Raw genomic sequence first — 7,944 nt, 5'->3', positions numbered from 1 at the left:
GGAAAATTAGATTTGAGCAGCTCCAGAGTCCTTCTTTGTCCAGATAATCTGTCCGTCTTGCTGTGAGCAGTTTTCTCAAGAACCTTTTTATCACTGAAAACCAGTGGTGGAGGAAGTGGCTATCCCCGTCCTTTATGTAATACTTCAAGTAAAAATACTAATGCAACAAGTACTCAAAGCCATACACTAACAATGTTACTTCATTAAAAACAACTGTAGAATGATCAGAAATTGTACTTATCATTTTCATTAAAAAAAAAGGTTATACAGATATGTATTTAAGCAATACTGGAGTTACTTTGTTATATCCACCCGTGCTGAAGACACAGTTTCTGTTTAAAGCCTCTTCAAGACCGAGCGTACACAGAGGTTCCTCTCTTCACTTCCTAGCATCAACAAGTGGTTGTAGCTCAGAGCAATCCTACAATTTTTCATCAACAAAGAATCCATTTTCAATTTAAAAAACATTCCACTGAGCCAGTGTGAAAAAATATCTGAGTGCCTCCCTTCACTCTTTTCCTCTTCCATAAATAAGTCTCCATTACATGCTTATTAGCATGTAAACAGTGCAGCATTTAATAAAGATAAGGAAGATTGTGCAAGAACTGGACTGACTCTTGGTTAACACAAGTCTGACATGTTAACTGTTAACAGCTGTTAGCTCATCTGCCCCATTAATGTAGAGACAATGGCATCATGTTTTAAAAAAGCTGCACTACAGATGTGAAACTATAAATCTGATGTGTCTTTAACAGAGAGTTTTTTCTAAGGCCTTACATATGAAGCTTTTTTTAGCGAGGTCGATTAGAAAATGTTTTGAAAAGCCTTTTGTGCAGGCACAGGAGAAATGAGAGAAAAACATGCATGGTCGACAGTTCCCATTTCCTTTTTTATCTTCTTATTATCATCATAAGAAACAGAGAAGTCTTTGTCTTAAAGAATAAACAAATATTCATATCGAAAGAAAGAGGCTACACATATCTTAAATATTTGCTTTTTGTTGCTCCTTGTAGGATATCAAAAAGGACAAGTTTGCTTTGATGTTTGACAAATACAGTAATGTTGGAAATGGTACATGTCATTTTAATCAATGAGATTCAGACATGCCGTTAAGTGGATGCTACAAACTACACAGATTTGATTTCATTCAGCCACAAAAGTTTTTGTGATGTTTTACTATAGTCCAAAGGTGATATTGGCCAGGACCTCTTCTTTCTTTCTTTCTTTCTTTCTTTCTTTCTTTCTTTCTTTCTTTCTTTCTTTCTTTCTTTCTTTCTTTCTTTCTTTCTTTCTTTCTTTCTTTCTTTCTTTCTTTCTTTCTTTCTTTCTTTCTTTCTTTCTTTCTTTCTTTCTTTCTTTCTTTCTTTCTGTCTTTCTTTCTTTCTGTCTTTCTTTCTTTCTTTCTTTCTTTCTTTCTTTCTTTCTTTCTTTCTGTCTTTCTTTCTTTCTTTCTTTCTTTCTTTCTTTCTTTCTTTCTTTCTTTCTTTCTTTCTTTCTTTTTACAGCTTACACAACCTTTTATTTATGGACAGCACCACGGACATGTTGTCAACAGGATACATGTTTTCCCCCAAACTGTTCCCACAAAACGCCAGAGTCTGCAGTTGTCATAAATATCACTTTATGACTTTGCTTTAATCTTGCAATACTTCACATATTCTCTGAATAACATGATAATTACTAACAGATGTGCTTGTGGCTTGCTGTTTCTAGTCATTTTGGAGAACATTTATTTGCTTCTTTAGTTCAGTACAAACTGTTTCTGTTTAAATTGATTTTAACAGAAACAAGTGGGTAAATCTTATCCAGTGTTTAGAACAGAAAATGGAAGAGAAACTGACAGATCAGCAGTGAACATTCACAGCTGGGCGTCACTTGGAAACAGACAGGATTTATACACTCATTAGTGCACTGCCAAAATCATTGTGACTGGACATGATGGCAAAGTCTGTGCAGCAGAGACTGGACAGGTGTTATAGCTGCCAATAGAAAGCCCAGCAAATTTCCAGCAGGTGGCAGTGAAACATAACCTAAAATGTCTACTCAAACCGAAGGTAGATTTACTTTCTACCATGTGGTGTTATATGCTTTTGTATAGACTGGCCATAAACTATGCAAACTACTTGGTACATTTTCAAAAGGCCTTGTTCAGTTGTGAAGTTTTAGTCCTGCCATCAGGAAGGTGCTGCTTCTCATTTTGGTGATCTTGAGTTTTCAAAACTACACCAGGCAGCACCAATGGTGAGGGAGAAGGAGGGTGGGTGTTGTCTTTGGCACACATTTGATTTGCTGTTTGGGTTTCTCCTCCCACAAATATTCTCACATTCACAAATCTCACATGATGTTATGCAAAGGAAAGCTGCAAACATGACCACATTCCTCAATGTGACAGGATATATTGATGAAAACATTTACATTTCATCTCCATGAATTCATCTCCACATGTTGCAGATGTTCAAAAGTATTACAAAAAATACAACCCTGATTGCAAAGAAATTGGAATAGTGCTTAAATAAAAAAACTTTGATAACTTGCAAAGATCATAAACCCATATTTTTTTTTTTACAATGAAGCGAAACAAAATGTTTACATTGAAATAATGAGAAAAATTTTAAAGAAGGAAACAAGGTCTTTTTAAGTTTGATGTCAGCAACACGGCAGGCCCATGTTCTGTGCAGCATTCTCTTTTATTTTAACAAAAGTCTGTAAATGTCTGGGAACTGAGGAGACCAGTTGCTGGATTTTGGCAGAGGAATGTTGTTGTCTGATAGTCTTGCTGCTTTTCTTTGCATCTTTCATTTCGTGATTTGTCAAAAGTTTTAAGATAAGATAACCTTTATTAGTCCCATGCGTGGGAAATTTGTTTTCAGTTGTTGTAATGTCAACGTTATCACTTGGACCCTTCTACTGCAAAGCCATGCAGTTGTATTGAATGCATTACACAAGACATGCCTGAAAAAAATGTGAGCATATGTTGCTCACACCCAGAAAGAAAAATTATTTTCAATTTCAGATAACGCGACCACAAATGTTGTCACATTCACATGTGGCTTCTTCTTTTCATGATAGAGCTTTAACCTGCATTTTTGGATGGCACTGTGAACCTTGTTCATAGACACTGATGTCTGGAAGTGTCCCTGATGCCATGCAGAGATTTCCATGACAGAATCGTGTCTGTTTTTAATGCAGTGCAACTGGAGGACCCAGTGATGGGCATGTGATACAGATTTTTGACCTTTTCCCTTGCAAACAGTGATTTCACCAGAAATCAATATTGTGGATATTACGTACTGTAGATTATTTGATATTTAAAGTCTGCGGTTCAAAACCCCACAAGACTGGCCGCTTTGATTGAAAATGTGGGAAGAGAGTTAAGCGCTCAGACTGTTCCTACTGAATGTATTATGGGAAAGATCTTGGAGGAGCTTACAGCTCTTAAACGGGAGATAAACCTGGACACCAGTGATGGATGCTAGAACAACTGTAAAATTGATGCAGCGTGTTCGCTCCAAAACAACATATCCATCATCTTTCATTCGGCTACCCCCCCCACCCTGACTACGCCAGCTGGATGCTCTTGAAGGTTGGAACAAACGAGAACAACAGCAATTCTTCCAAGAGATATGATAACGAAAACGAACTGTCTCTCTCGCCCGATCCCTCAAGGCCAGCTGCGTAGGCTGCGGACTGTGGAGCTTCGCCTAATGGGTGAAAGGACACTTTCTCAGGCTGAACACAGGACACACCTACTGACACGCACACACACATGTGCACTGATACTGACACGCCACACCATCACCAAGATGTGATGACATTTGTGTTTTTTATGTGCTGGAGTATTTTGTATTCTCCTCATGCTGACTCCTTTTAGGGATCAGTATGAGCAGAAATTCTTTTTTTCTCCTGGTCTGACCTTTTGTTTTACAAATTTCTGTGTTTTTCCTTGCTACCTAGCCTGACCTGTCTCCCCAATGTGATGTTTTGTATTGTATGTACGGTTGGCAAGGTCTGTCATCTCGGTGTGGGCAACTCCAACTGACAAATAAAGGCTCTCTCTCTCTCTTTGCAAGTTTACATTTAGGAACATTATTCTGAAACAGTTTGCATCTTCAGATCTTAGATGCATGAACCTCTGCCTATTATTACGTCTGAGAACCTCAGCCTCTCTAAGATGCTCTTTTTATACCCAGTAATGATTCAGTAAAGGACTAGCTGTTACAATCCAGGACTATGCATTGCTTTTAATGGAGAAAATCTTGAGGGATGGCTGTTGTGAGGAAAGCAGCCCAGAGTACCAGCAGCACACATCATTGTGTGCCTCAACCTTTGTTCTTTTACCCAAGCTAGCCTGCCATTTCCCTGGTTAGGTTTAGGGATTAGAGATCTGATCTAAATTGTTAAAATTTGGGACACATCGTCAGTAGTGGACTTTAGATTCATCAGGTGTTTATCACTAGACACCCTCATCCAAGGAGGCCCTGCCAGGGTTGATCAGGCCCCGGAGTGTGTCAATGGTTTATGTTAAAATAGTTTTTCTTCTTCTTTCTCCTGTTTAATTTTCTACAGTTTATTCTATCTATTCACTGCAACTGAGAAATACTTACCTCTTTAGCATTTATGGAGCCTCATTTCTTCAAAGGGACAGAAAAGGTGACAGAGAGGAGTGAGACAAGTAAGATAAGATAAGATAGGAGAGAATAGAGAGGAGAGCCAGAAGGGGGCGCCCGATCTGGCTTCCCACACCTCCCCGCCGGATCGGGCTGTACGCTCTACCTCCCCACTGCCTCCCAGAAAAGGGAAGAAGAGCAGAGAGGAGAAGAGCGGAGCATTTTTCATTCTTCTTTTTAGTTTTACTACCACGAGGCTAACTGCACAGGATGCCCTGAGACAGCTGTAGCAGTCAACCAGCAAAACTTCTAATGTTAATGACTTGTTGTCAGCTAACCAAATTAGTTGCAAAGTTTTGCTCCAGCAGTTTCTTTGCAGCAGCCCTTATATTTCTAGCCTTTTCTTGCCTCATCCCAGCTTTTTGAAACATGATGCTGCCATCCAATTCAAAATAAGCTGTTTTTAATACGATGTCACAGTTTAAACACTTCATAAGTTTTCTATGTTCCATTGTAAAAAAAATATGGGTTTATCAGATTTGTAAATCATTGCCTTCTGTTTTCCCAGGAAGGAAAGCAGACCAAGTAATTCTCAAAAACTGCAAAAGACCAAACCAAACCAAACAAAACGGACCTACATAGTCAAGTTCATGACAGTGAAACTACAAAAAGACAGAACAAGTATGACTTGTTTTGGAAGCATCACTGCTTAATGGGCACCTTAGTATCAAAGCAGAGACTTCATCTTGTTCTTACCATTGGGTGAGATGGGCACACTTGTGGCTTTAGTCACTTCTGGCCATGCCTCAGCTCTGCCTGTGGATAAGGGAAATACCAGAACCCTGAAAGTGAAATCTGTAAATTGAACTTAGATCTATAAATTGAACCATGTATTTAATTCAGTTAAGCTAACTTAACAAAAGTTGCCTCAATGTGTTTTTTTAATTGTAAGATAAAGACCATTCAACCTTAAGAAAGAACCTCACTGATAAGACAGTGAGCCAACATTTGTTAAATGTAAGAAGGAAAAGCTCAGTGGTCCGATTATTTTTCTGCCATAAAGCAAAGATGTTACATTGTCACTAGTTGGTGTTTTTGCAAATGATTAAATTATAACAAAATGCAGAGCTGGCATTACATAATGTTTTTCTTAAGAAGAGACTTTGGGCTGAACCAGGCTCAGGGAGGGGCAGCCATCTGCAGTGCAGGGTGAGGGGAAAGTGCAGAGACAAAAGATAAGTACAGAGAAACCACAAACAACACATAGACCAAACCCAGTACAGTGACTAGACAAATGTGAATGACTTGATCCAAACAGAGGAATGACTCGGGTCATCAGCTTTGTCAGAAAAAAAAGTTTTACGCCTGAGCTTCAAAGTTAGACAATTTAACGCTGATGAGTTTGTGTTTTTGTGCATTTATCTCTGCCTGTCCGGATATGAGAAAGCTGATTTTTATCAGTCAAAAGATAAAGGGCAAACTGCTCACTCTGGCCACTAGAGGTCTCTCTCGCCTTATAGTGGTTCAAGAGCATCTGCGATAGTTAGAACGCTTCACAATAGGCACAAAAAAGAAGAAAGAAATCATCTTATTTTATAACGTATATTAAAGAAATGAAAGCTGGAATTTTTATAATAATTTTCAGGGTCCAATTTTCAGATGCATTTTCTGGAAATAACTGACAGAAACTTTGATTACTCCTTTGACCGCTGGTACAGCATAAACTAAGTGCAGGTAAGATATAATGATATAATAAGATATAACTTATAACAAACAGAGAAGTGAAAAAAGTATTCCAAAGAACTGTCAACACTTTAGAGCATTCAAAACCAGTCTTTCAGGTTTAGAAGCCAGATTATTCTGCATTGCCCTCTCTGTAAATCAAAATATTTTTTTTAATCGCCTTGTGATAAGGAACTGTGACACCGGCTTCTGAACTACCACAATGAAAACAGCTCAGTCTGAGTACTCCCACGCACCGAGACAGGTTCCTGCGTGCCATCAGTGAAAGATCTAGCTGTCGATGCAGATCTAGAGAAGACTAGACTGTTTATCTTACAACTGAAGTCGAACGGAAAAGTAAATTAAACATTTCATTGGAAATGTGTCCTGAACTCCTGCTAAATGTTCATCCAACTGTTCCTCAGTATTGTTTGCTTTAATTATCATTATATTGCGTAACATGAGATAAGTCCACAGCTCTAAATTATGCTTTACATACATGCATACAGTCTTTCTGTGTTTTAAACTTCTGCAGCTGCAGCAGATTGTATCTAACTGAAGTTAGCAACAATTTCAACTAAAAATACGGAGTCTGAGTGCCATGCTAGGATGTGGTTGCCATCATGAATTGAGACCTTGTTCCATATTTATTTGTTCTTATTTATTTTTAGTAAATGAAACCAGAAATGGATATGCTGTTGGTTTAGGTGAGTAAACAAATGCAGCAGAATATTTTTATTTCATGTTGCTACAATCAGCTCTCCAAAAACACCCTTCTGAACCCAGGGTCAGATGAAAAAAGTAAGCAGACACGAGGATGATGAGATAGCAGTATATGTAAGTAATTTTGGTGGAAAAGGGGGAAAATCTAACACCTAAAAATAGGACATAAGGAAGCAAGACAAGGTTAAAACCATCCTAGCAACTCTGTGGTGCTTTGAGTTAAATCTGTATGTTGGCAATAGAGTGCTAGTGTACTGATGCTGGGTAGACAGGTACCTAGTCGCTAGTTTATGTGGTAATTGAATTGGTCATTTAATTCATAGCCACTGCTATAAATCCTGCCTTACTGAAACTAACCCAGCCACAGAGGGGCCACAAGCCAGTGTACTCCTGCTGTCATTCCCAAGAACATAGGGAGGTATGTGTCATAAAGGGCATCGAGCATAAAATCTTTGCTAAATCAAACATGCAAACATCAAATATTTGATTTCAACAATGAAATGGTGCATGGCCATCAGGGTTTTACTGTTGGCTTAAGACTAAGAAATATGAGCGGCGGAAGGCATGTTAGAGACATCAAGAGATAAAGAAAGGCAAGCATCTGGAGATTATGTATGTATGTATATATATATATATATATATATATATATATATATATATATATATATATATATATATATATATATATATATATGTATATGTATATGTATATATATGTATATGTATATATATATATATATATATATATATATATATATATATATATATATATATATATATATATATACATATACATATATATATATATATATATGTATATGTATATGTATATATATGTATATGTATATGTATATATGTATATGTATATGTATATATGTATATGTGTGTGTGT

Source organism: Aulonocara sp. 'chitande type north' Nkhata Bay, linkage group LG20 (assembly GCF_057382095.1).
Source record: "Aulonocara sp. 'chitande type north' Nkhata Bay isolate Kocher_YH1m ecotype deep benthic linkage group LG20, A_spYH_male_GT1.1, whole genome shotgun sequence".
NCBI classification, from domain to species: Eukaryota; Metazoa; Chordata; class Actinopteri; order Cichliformes; family Cichlidae; genus Aulonocara; species Aulonocara sp. 'chitande type north' Nkhata Bay.
Note: the sequence above shows the minus strand (reverse complement) of the source record.